At 40.6% G+C, this 11,642-nt stretch overlaps 1 protein-coding gene across 1 annotated transcript in view; it reads left to right on the plus strand.

Annotated features, from left to right (window-relative positions):
* pdlim5a (PDZ and LIM domain 5a) overlaps positions 1 to 11,642 on the plus strand; it is a 209,212-nt gene that overhangs the window by 146,265 nt on the left and 51,305 nt on the right.

Below are 11,642 nucleotides of genomic sequence, written 5' to 3' on the forward strand. Positions count from 1 at the left end.
ATTAAAAGTACTTTATTACACAAAGGGACGCCGACATGTTTCGACGAGCAAGATGGTCTTCGTCAGGGCATCATGGTCATTTTGCTGGTCCATCAATCAATCAAACTTTATTAGTAAAGCGCTTTTCATACAAAATGTAACACAAAGTGCTTTACAGTGATTAAAAACAGTCCCACATTTCCATCTACCCACCCACTTACCCAACCCCACACAACCAAGCAACCCAGACACACACACACACACATCCATCCATTTTCGTTCGCTTATCTGGGGCCGGGAGCCTAAGCAGGGACTCCCAGACTTCCCTCACCCCAGACACGTCCTGCAGCTCCTCCGGGGGAACCCCGAGGCGTTCCCAGGCCAGCCGAGAGACATAGTCCCTCCAGCGTGTCCTGGGTCTTCCCCGGGGCCTCCTCCCGCTGGGACATGCCCGGAACACCTCCCGAGGGAGACGTCCAGGAGGCATCCGGAACAGATGCCCGAGCCACCTCAACTGGCTCCTCTCGACGTGGAGGAGCAGCGGCTCTACTCCGAGCTCCTCCCGTGTGACTGAGCTCCTCACCCGATCTCTAAAGGGAGCGCCCAGCCACCCTGCGGAGGAAACTCATTTCGAGCGCTTGTATCCGCGATCTCGTCCTTTCGGTCACTACCCAGAGCTCATGACCATAGGTGAGAGTAGGAACGAAGACTGACCGGTAAATCGAGAGCTTCGCCTTTCGACTCAGCTCCTCTTCACCACAACGGTCCGATACAGCGACCGCATCACTGCCGAAGCTGCACCGATCCTCCTGTCAATCTCACGTTCCGTCCTCCCCTCACTCGTGAACAAGACCCCGAGATACTTGAACTCCTCCACTTGAGGCAGGGACTCTCCACCCACACACACACACACACACACACACACACACACACACACACACACATCATGAAATAGATAAAACCAGACAGAGTAAAATGTGAGGCTGAATACAGGAGAACCAGTTGAGAAAGCATCATCAGAGGAGCCGTCTGCATCGGGAGCAGAGAGACGTCCACCACCACCAGGAACCACCACAGGAGCCAGGGGAGAGATGCAGCCCAAAGCACCAACCCTCCACCAGGAGCCCACAGGACAGACCCAGCAGCCACAGCCGACCTCCGCTCCTGACGCAGAGGCTCCTACAGAGGAAACACTGGAAATCCTAAAAAATATGCCTAAAATAAATAAATATAATAAAATGTGTACAATAAAAAACAAGTAAAAGTATAAGATTTCATTCAAAAGCTAAGTTAAAAAGGTGGGTCTTGATCCTGCTCTTGAAAACATGAACGTTCTCTGCAGCCCTGAGCTCCTCCGGCTGCAGATCCACAGACGAGGGCTGTAGTTCTGTAAAGACGCCTCCTCTCCGTGAGTGTGTGTCCTGACTTTGGGAATGACCAGGAGCTGCTGCCGGACGAGCGCAGGGTCCAGGAGGGTTCGTAGGGTAAAAGCAGTTCTGAAAGATAAGCAGGCCCAGGACCATTAAGAAACATGCTGGCGTCCCTTCGTGTAATAAAGTACTTTTAATATATTCAGTCAGAGTTGTACCTTGCCCACTTTTACATTTTTCAGTAAGAGTAATTTTCTATTAAATTTACAAGTTTAACCCTCGTAGAGCACCTGTACTGCTATTTTTTACTTTATTTTTTATGACCCAGTGAAACGCTCTACCTCTTTTCTTCATCTGACGTACCTGGACTTGTTTAGTTTTGTTTCACTGACATGTTTAACTCACAAAACCTGCAGATTTAGACTGAGTTCTTCTCTCAAACTGAAAACACTCACTGTGCCAACTTGTGATGTCATGTGGTAATACAGGAAGTGCTTCACTCCAGTCAGTGTTGGGGAGTAACAGATTACATGTACCGGAGTTATGTAATCAGAGTACAAATTATGAGTAACTGTATTCAGTTACAGTTACTGTTTCAGTGAGTGGGAATTGGATTACAGTTACTTTGTTGAAATAAATGGATTATATGGCAGTATTTTCCTGTTTTCACATTTTGGGCTAAACCAGGACTAAACCAGGACTAAACCAGGTCTAAACCAGGACTAGGTCTAAACCAGGTCTAAACCAGGTCTAAACCAGGTCTAAACCAGGACTAAACTAAACCAGGACTAAACCAGGACTAAACCAGGACTAAACCAGGTCTAAACCAGGACTAAACCAGGACTAAACCAGGACTAAACCAGGAAACTAAACCAGGCTAAACTAAACCAGGTCTAAACCAGGTCTAAACCAGGACTAAACCAGGTCTAAACCAGGACTAAACCAGGACTAAACCAGGTCTAAACCAGGTCTAAACCAGGTCTAAACCAGGACTAAACCAGGACTAAACCAGGTCTAAACCAGGTCTAAACCAGGACTAAACCAGGACTAAACCAGGTCTAAACCAGGTCTAAACCAGGAGGACTAAACCAGGTCTAAACCAGGTCTAAACCAGGAGGACTAAACCAGGACTAAACCAGGTCTAAAACCAGGACTAAACCAGGTCTAAACCAGGTCTAAACCAGGTCTAAACCAGGACTAAACCAGGACTAAACCAGGTCTAAACCAGGACTAAACCAGGACTAAACCAGGACTAAACCAGGACTCTAAACCAGGTCTAAACCAGGACTAAACCAGGTTAAACTAAACCAGGTCTAAACCAGGTCTAAACCAGGACTAAACCAGGACTAAACCAGGACTAAACCAGGTAAACCAGGTCTAAACCAGGACTAAACCAGGTCTAAACCAGGACTAAACCAGGAAACTAAACCAGGTCTAAACCAGGTCTAAACCAGGACTAAAACCAGGTCTAAACCAGGTCTAAACCAGGTAAACCAGGTCTAAACCAGGTCTAAACCAGGACTAAACCAGGTCTAAACCAGGGCCAAAACCAGGTTTGAAGAGAACAGACATGAATTTTCAGGATGTAGTTGTTACATTCATGTAGTTTTAAAAAACATGACAATATCAATTAATCCAAAGTATTCAGATTACGTTACTCACTTTAAGTAATTTAATGGATTACGTTACAAATTACATTTTGGGGTATGTAATCTGTAATCTGTAGGGGAATACATTTTAAAAGTCACCTTCCCAACACTGACTCCACCTTCACTAGAATTTTTTGGATGATTTCAGCCCAGGAATTGTCAATCTTTACTGAACTCATGGTAAAAAGAGCTGAATTGTGTAACTTTTCTGGTGGAGGATCCATCAAATGCTTTTTCTTCATGGAGATGTTATTGCTTTGTCTGGAATGTTTCCCAGTATGGCATTAAAGCTTTCTATCTTCATGGAGACCTACCCAGACGAAGTTACAGGTCAGATCTGTGGAGAGGCGACCCCGCTCACAGTCAGAACGCCAGCTTTTCTACGTATTTTTGAGCCGTAAAACCACCTGTAATTGAATAAATGTAAGGTAGAGAGGTTTAAAGTCACACTGTGGAACATTCCAGGCCGAGCAATGACGTCTCCATAGAAACAAGCAGGTGATGGACCCCCAACCAAAAAGTTACATAGTGCAGCTTTAAAGAAACAGTGTTTTAGCAGTAAACATTTTGTGGAAATTGTAAAAAAGCAAACCAACAAGAAGTAACTGTAACTTGTAACTGTATGGCTGCATTGTCCAGACCAAGTTACAGGTCAGATCTGTGGAAAGGCAACCCCTCTCATGTCTGATTTTCTAAGTAATGTCCATTTTTCTAGGTGTTTTTCAGCTGTAAATACATTTGTAATTGAAGCAGGTGACGCATCCCCAACCAAAAAAACCACACAATGCACTTTGAAAACTTGAAAACTACCACTTCATGACATCACAAGGTGGAACAGAGCATTTTAAGCTTTGGAGATGTAGACAGACGAATAATAAAGAGTTACAAAACACAACTCCAGGTCTGTTTTTGAGGACGTAACAACATTTTAACACGGCTTAACGCTCACAAGAGTCACTTTTGCGTAGTATCGGACCTTTTAAGTTTGCAAATAGTGATGTTTTCTCGGTTTGTTGTGGATTTTTGGCTGTTGTGGTGTCAAAGCTTGTGCGTTGTTGATCTGAGATGTTGTTTTTTTAACCGTTGCAGTGTATTGTGGGATTTTGAGTTACTGTAATCATGTTCGTTCATAATTCTTTTGGCTGGTTGTGCGTTGTTGTGGAATAATGGACTAATAACTTTGAGTCAGTTGGATTGTTCGTAAATTGTGTGGTGTTGTGAGTCCGTCGTGTGTCCGTGTGTGCTCAGGCATGGCTTATTCTCTATTTTGTGTATCTTTTCTGTGCCCTCTGCTCTTACCGACACCTCTGATCTACGTTTTCTGTTTCCTGTTTTAATAATTTACTCAAAATGTGTTGAAAATGAGATGTTTTTGAAAATTTGTTACGTACAAACATTTGTGGTGCTCATAGAAATGTTCGGGTTGACATTGCGTTTGATTTGGTACATTCAAAGACCCAATTTCTGCTTTTATTGAGTTCTGTTGCGTCCTTGGGCAAGACACTTCACCCACCTCGCACATTACAGGTGGAAGGCATCTTGATGATTAAAAAACTATACAAAAAGCTACATAGTCATTTGAATAAGTGATGATAATCAAGAAAGAAAGCATTGTGTAGCTTTTCTGGTGGAGGATCTGTTAAACGCTTTTCTCCATGAAGACATCATTGCTTTGTCTGGAATGTTTCACAGTGTGGCATTAAACCTTTCTATGTTCATGGAGACCAAACCGGGCCAAGTTACAGGTCAGATCTGTGGAGGGGCGACTCTGCTCACAGTCAGAATGAACATTTTTCTAGGTGTTTTTGAGCTATAAATCCACCTGTCATTGAATAAATGCGAGGTAGAGCTGTTTAATGCCACACTGTGGAACATTCCAGGCAGAGCATATATCCATAGAAACAAGCAGGTGATGGACTTCCAACCAAAAAGTTACATAGTGCAGCTTAAAAGCAACAGTGTCTTGAGAAATTGTAAAAAGAAAAAAATTAGGGGTGTGCAAAAATATTGAAATATCGATATATGGTATCGTTTAATATGATGATACATTATCGTGGGCTGCTGTGTCGATATCGAGCAAAGAGTATTTTTTTCTATATTTAACTAAATAATTTTGTTATTACCACAGTTTTGTTGCTTGTTTAGAGAAAGGAAACTCGTTTATGCGACACATTTAACATTTCCACTGTTTTGAGGATTAAAATGTTTGTGTTTCATATGAACTTTGCACAAGAAGTGGTTTAACAAAGACTTTTAGTGTCACAGCCACGATTTAGCCTTTATTTTTTATTAAACCATATTGATTGGATTTGAAATATATCGTATCGAATCAAAAGCTCACTGTATCGAGATATGTATCGTATCGTGGCCTATGTATCGAGATATATATCGTATCGGCAACTTCTTAATGATACCCAGCCCTAAAAAAAATAAATAAGGTTACGTTTACACTGAAACGAATCACTGTATCGGAAACGATATGCGTCCAGACATGTCGGTTCTGTGTCCGTTCCCTATCCACACAGTAACACGAAACCAGCTCAAACGCTCGTCACATGACTTGGCTGGCGTCATGTCGTCACGATATTACGTGGGCAGCAAAAATAAGGAAGTAGAGCATCATGTCTGTAGTTGCAGCAGTCGATTTTGAGTCGAGGACGATGGCAAGAGTGAAAGTAGTGAGTAACTCTAGCTCCGCTGTTTCCCGTTTGTCTATGGTTCGTTTTCCGCAATAGCATCACATGACCAGTGTCACCGGCGAATCAGGAAGACGCAACTCACAGTGACGTGGTCCAATAAGGAGGCCAACTAGAGCTCCTACGTCAACGTTTTCAGGCGTCCACACGGTGAAGGATCAGATCTGTACTTGTGGATGAATTCATGGGAGCAGGAGGCGCCAGATCGTTCCGTCTCTGGAGTCGTTTTCCATCAAATTAGTGTGAACGAACACTGCATCCACAACAAAAACAACTCGAATACGAACCAGTGTGGATGGGGCCTAAAAAATAATCGTAACTTGTAACTGTATGGCTGCGTTGTCCCCAATAAAAACAAATAAATACATCTCTTTACATTTTGCAAGTGTCACATCTTTAGTCTTGCCCAAGAGCACAACAGTAGATGATAGACACTCTCTAAACACAATAGCACATTTCCATCTTCTTTGTTGAACTCGATCAGTGGTGTTCATATAAACAGAGGGTGTATAAGTGTATTGAGCCTTGTGTTTCTAAACCGTGTTCTTCTTCCTCTCCTGTCCTGTCCTTCCTTTGTGTGGGCGACAGAGTGAACAAGAGCGCCCCCCGGCTGGTGGCGGGGCCTAAGTACAACGAGCTGAGAGACTGGCACCACGGCGTGTCCGCGCGCACCCTCAATGTGCAGTAGAACCACCAGAACCACAGTCAAATAAGAACCAGAACTGAACCAGAACTGAACCAGAACTAAACCAGAACTAAACCACATTTATACCAGATTATATAGAGTGTGATGTCACTTCCGGGTCCATCGGCTGATTGAAAACAATGAACGTGTTTACAATTTCATCTTTTTTTTTTTTTTTTTTTTTTTTTTTTTTAAAGCCAAAGCACATCTCACATTAAACAGTTGCAGTTATTTAAAGCTGACACGGTTCCAAATATGGATCTACGGTTCCAGCTGTGACAGAAAGTGCATGAGTTAGTTTGAGCTGCAGATATACACACTGGTAATCCGATATTATGAGAGATTATTGCTATGTTTTGTGGTTTAACATACACTTTTGAAAGGTTATTGTCTCTTGTTTGATGAATAAGGAACAAAAAACAAAGCTAGAAAAAAATCAGCGGCGAAGTTTCTGGTTGGACCCGAAAGTGACGTCACCACTGAAGCAAGAGAACATAACAGAACAGAAGAGAAGTGTGTAAGAAGCAGAACTACAGCAGAGTCAGAGCAGAGGCGTTGGTGTGTGAGCTGTAGGGAGGGACTGTCAGGAAAATGAAATGTTGACTTTGGAGCTTTGGATGATATAAATGCATTTAATTAAAGGTATGGTATCTCCTTAATGCCTGCGTTTGTATAGATGTATATAAAAATGTGTGGGTTTTTGCCTTGGGAGCGTGTCTATGTTCCCTCAGCCCTAAGTTTGTTTTTTTTTTTTTTTCCAAAATTAGGCCCTATGTTCCCACATTTCCTTTATCATCAGTTTGCATCAGATTTTATTCCCATTTCTCCCAATTTGGTCGTCAGTTACACCCAAATTATTCTCCAGCAGCAGTTGAATACAGATGTAATGTAGATATCTTGGTGCAAAGGATCCTACACTGAAATGACTCTGATCAGGCATGTCAAACTCAGGCCCAGGGGCCAAATTCGGCCCACGATATAGTTATATTTGGGCTGCGGATCATATCAAACATGTATTAGAGCTGCCCGCCGGCTACAGATAAACTATAGAGACATTATTTACTTCAGATTTTGTTATTATTTTATATTATGCTTGTTCTGGATTCAGTGTTTAAACAAAACTATTATTAAACATTTATTTTAATAAGAAAAGGTTCAACATGACATATCTCGAAAAAGAAAACATGCAGATGTTGTTGAAATTTTTCAATAAAAATTTAGTTTGGCCCACAGCCCCGTTTTTAATTTTGGCCTCTGTGAATTTGAGTTTGACACCCCTGTTCTGAATCATCCCTTCAAATGTGGTATAAAAATTAAAATGACTTGATTTAGAGTTTAATTTTGAGAAAAAAAAATGAAAAATCTAAGGGAACATAGAGCTGAGGGAACATAATGCTGACCCTTTTGCCTTTAAGTAGATGGTAAATTAAGTTGAGCTTATTAATTTGACTATAGCAGAAAAAAAAGGAAAAAAAAAAAGAAATTTGAGTATATTGCAAACTTGCAACAACTAGAAACAAGTGTTTGCCGAAGTTTCCTAGGAAGGTCCTGCATTACGCTTTAACCGGCACTGAGGGATTGCCGCTGCTATGTCTCGCCTTATATCTCGATCCAAATGGCTTGTGGCATATTTGTTGGCGTTAAGGGGTTAAGTACAGGTTTGTCTCATTCTCAGTATATGGACAGACCAGGCCTCATGAACCTCCAGAGTTCAGTCCCTGAGCTGCAGAGGCTGCACTAGCACTGACTCATGACTGGGTGCACGTGCTGGGGTTTAGGGAGTGACCATTCAGAGAGTGAGCGAGTGAGCGTGAGCGCACTCCGACTCCGACTTCAGTTCTCTTTCTATTAAAAGACTGATTCTGCTTTCACCAAATAATAACATAAACAACAGTTCATAGAATTTTAAATCTTTGATACCGTCCATCGAAATGAAGGTCAACATTTCATTTTTTGTGATTGAATTTGAATTTGGTAGAGACTGTTGAGAAAACCAAAGAACAAGCTTGCTGAAGAACTCCTGTGTTTGTGTGAGAATGCGTGTGTGTTTGCGTGTGTGTTTGCGTGTGTGTTTGTGTGTGTGTGTATGACAGAGTTAGGTTTACGCTCACTATATTCACTCGTTTATCTGTTAGTTGTGCTCTCCTCACGTTCAGTAGGATTCCTGTAGACCCGTGTGGATGAATGGGGTTTGGATTTTTTCACTGTGTCCTGCCGTTTTCCACGTCTGTTTCCGTCTGTGGACTGGAAACACAAAAACAAACGTTATTCGGTTTAGTGTTGGGCAATTGCACGTTTAGACGACACTTTAGATGAATATGATGATTAATGAACTCTTTAAAGCTACTGTTTGTCTGACCAGAGGATCTCCATGGATAGATCATTGCTTTGCCTGGAACGTTCCACAGTAAGGCATTAAATATGATAAATGCGTTCACTTTGATAAACCTTCTTTTTTACAGAGAGTGGGTTCACCTCTCCACAGATCTGGCACCTGCTGCTTATGTCCATGTAGACAGATGCGTTTAATGTCAAACTGTGGAAGATTTCAGGCAAAGTAATAACATCTCCATGGAGACAAGCAGCCAGAAAAGTTACTGTATTTTTCGGACTATAAGTCGCTCCAGAGTATAAGTCGCACCAGCCAAAAAATGTGTAATGACGAAGAAAAAAACATATATAAATCGCACTTTTTGGAGAACATCAGACCAGGAACATTTCATCTTAAAAGTCAAATTCTAATAAAAACAACAGAACAGAGAACATCAGACTGTTAACGTCACATATGAACAGTTCTTTAGATAAACTATAACATAAACAACAGAACAGAACAAGTTTAACAAACTCTCCATCTCACTCCAAATCACTAAATCCATTCAATTCTTCATCCTCGGTGTCACTTCTGAGCAACTCCACGACCTCCGGAGGTAAACAGAGCGTCCGCTTCCTCTTCTGTGTCGCTGTCGTCAGACTCGGCATCAGTTCCAGTTAGAATTATTCCGGCCTTTCTGAATCCCGACAGGATGGTTTCAGTGTCACTGAAGTCCAGACTTTGTCCATCCATCCAGTGACTTCAGGAAAATTTCATGGTGCATCCTCCCGGTGTCACAAGTTTCTCGCTCACTCCAAACTTTCTGTTGCTCGATTACCGTTTTCAGCTGCAGATTTCACGACTTGCAGTTTGTAATCTGCAAAATATGATTTTCTTTTTGGGTCTTTTGCGTTCAGTCTTTTCAGTCGTCTTTATAAGTTTGTTTAAATATAACATTTTCAGTGGTACAGAAGTAATGTTGCGATCGACTGACATGATACAGACAGGACAGAGGCTCTTTCTGCAGGAGACATGTTAGGTTAGGTCAGGTCGCTTTATTTGTACCCGTAGATAAATTTGCCTTGCAGATTTGAAAGGCAGGTTCCACATTTCACATTTTATTCATCCACACTATGTGCAAAAAACACGTATAAAAACAAAATAATGTGTTACAGTGCTCCAGTGCAGAACAATTTGTTAAAATTCATCCATCAGGCTTGGCTAAAATCACAATAAATATTAAGTATGTTAAAAACACTCAATCTTTAGATAAATAGATTACCATTTATTCATGCACAGTAGAGCCAAGTGACAGTGGTACAGGAGGAACAGGAGCAGCAGATACTGGCAATTATAATATATAAATCGCACCGGAGTATAAGTTGCAGGAAACACCCAAACCATGAAAAAAAGTGCGATTTATAATCTGAAAAATACAATAAACATCGCTTCTTTAATACTAGATTTGTTGTTATTGTGGCATGGCCCAGTTCTGAATACACCTTGTTTACATTAGCAGTGTTAGGTTCGGGTTCTGTTGGGATGTTTAGATTGACTTGTATGTGCACAACACTGCCATCAACAGGCTGTAGGTGTGAATTGCAATGACTGGACTGAGTATGTCTAGAGCGTTCAGAAAGTACACGAGTTTGTTTTGACGACTGGTAATAATATTTAGTAAATGTAATAATGGAAATGTTCTGGAGGCCCTGGTGAGCTGACGCCTGACGTGATGTGCAAAACGTTCACTTTTGTTTCAAGAGCGTCGCAGATAAGACGAGCTCAGATCCTGTGAACCAAGGTCACGAAACAGAAGAGCGAGACTCTGCTTCAGCCAATCAGCTTCTTTCTTTTAAAGGGCCCATATCACTGAGTTTTTATGATCTGTTCTAATGTTTTTTCCTCGTCACAAACAAACCTGGAGTTGTGTTTTGTTTCATTCATACATTTTTAACACATAAACCTGCGTATTTAGGCTGAGTTCATCTCTCAAACTTTTATTTATTTATTATTTTCATCAGAATGTCAAGGGAAAAATAAAACTTAAAGAGTGCCATTGTTACGTTGTACAAAAATAGTCATAGATGTACAACATTCAAGTGTCAATTTAGCTTTTTTGTTTACGCTTTTAGAAATATTAGATAGAAGTAGAATTCTAATTGCTTATTTAAAACAGGAAAAAACAAAAAGGTATGAGAAAATTTACATTTGTGAATATAAAATTGTGCCAAATATAATACAGTTAATTGCCTTTTTTTTTTTTTTTTATCTCAGACTAAATTCTTTTCATGTAAACCAGAGACAATATGTTGAATTTTAAGGAAAAGTCAGAGTCAGTATGAGTTTTTGATGAATTTTAAAGAGTCTTTTCAAAAAGTTTTGGTGATAGTGCATTTCCATAAAAAGATGACTTATTGCAGACATGTCAAACTCAGGCCTGGGGTCCAAATTTGGCCCACAATATAATTATATTTGGCCCACAAGATCATATCAAATATATATTAAAGCTGGACCACCGACTACAGATGGACTACAGAGACATTATTTATTTAAAATTGTGTTATTATTTTATATTCTGCTTGTTCTGGATTCAATGTTTGAGCAAAACTATCATTAAACTTTTATTTTAATAAGAAAAGATTTAACGTTACATATCTCAAAAGAAGAAAAAACATGCAAATATTGTTGAAATTTTTCATTAAATATTTAGTTTGACCCACGACTTTATCCCAGTTTTTAATTTTAGCCTCTGTGAATTTAAGTTTGACACTCCTGATTTATTGTTTCGGGTTCATCTCTCAAACTGAAAACACTCTGTTCCACTTTGTGATGTCATGTGGTAAAACATGAAGTGCTCCACTGTGTTTTTAAACTCCACCTTCACTAGAATTTTAGGATTTTTTAATTACTTTTGGATCATTTCAGTCCTTGGAATTGCAAATCTCTACTGAA

This window comes from Boleophthalmus pectinirostris, unplaced genomic scaffold (genome assembly GCF_026225935.1).
Source record: "Boleophthalmus pectinirostris isolate CB_2022bp ecotype Guang Dong unplaced genomic scaffold, ASM2622593v1 HiC_scaffold_4, whole genome shotgun sequence".
Classification (NCBI taxonomy): domain Eukaryota; kingdom Metazoa; phylum Chordata; class Actinopteri; order Gobiiformes; family Gobiidae; genus Boleophthalmus; species Boleophthalmus pectinirostris.